We start from the raw sequence: 558 nt of genomic DNA on the forward strand, positions 1-558 counted from the left end.
CAGGAGTTACCCACACTTTCTCCCCCTTTTCTCTCTCTTTCTACTGGAATCTTCCATCAGCATTTAAATGTGTGTCTCTCCCGTCTTTAAAACAAAAGAAAACCCCTCCAGCCCACGTTCTCCTCCAGCCCTGTTCTCCCCTCCTTGTCCAACTTGGCTCCTTATGAAGCAGCCGCCTGACTCCACGCTGTCCCCCGCAAGGTCCCCACGGCCCCCCATCCACTGCCTCCTTCAGACAGGAGCTGGCCTTTGCCTCTGCTGACTCTCCTTCGTGGAACACACCTCTCCGGATTTCTTTTTTATTGTCCCTTTAACGTGGAAGAAGTGTTTACAGATTTGCATGTCATCCTTGCTCAGGGCCCATGCTGATCTCTGTGTCGTTCCACTTAGTGTCTGTGCTGCGAACGGGAGGGAGCACCTCCCTGGGCTTCCTAACCACACACCTTGTCCTGTTTCTGGACCTTCCATCCCAGCGCCCCCTGCAGCCTTCTCCTCCTCTCCGCCCCGAGGGCCGCCGACGCTCATTCATTCTTCACCCCACGCACCCTGCCTTGGTGC

At 55.7% G+C, this 558-nt stretch overlaps 1 non-coding gene across 1 annotated transcript; it reads right to left on the minus strand.

The window, feature by feature from the left end:
- Positions 1 to 311: 311 nt before the first annotated feature.
- LOC137768926 (U6 spliceosomal RNA) lies at positions 312 to 418 on the minus strand. Its single transcript, XR_011074850.1, has one exon. It is a non-coding gene; the product is annotated as a U6 spliceosomal RNA (small nuclear RNA).
- Between the last annotated feature and the right edge of the window lie 140 nt (positions 419 to 558).

The sequence above is a fragment of the Eschrichtius robustus genome, chromosome 8, assembly GCF_028021215.1.
Source record: "Eschrichtius robustus isolate mEscRob2 chromosome 8, mEscRob2.pri, whole genome shotgun sequence".
NCBI classification, from domain to species: domain Eukaryota; kingdom Metazoa; phylum Chordata; class Mammalia; order Artiodactyla; family Eschrichtiidae; genus Eschrichtius; species Eschrichtius robustus.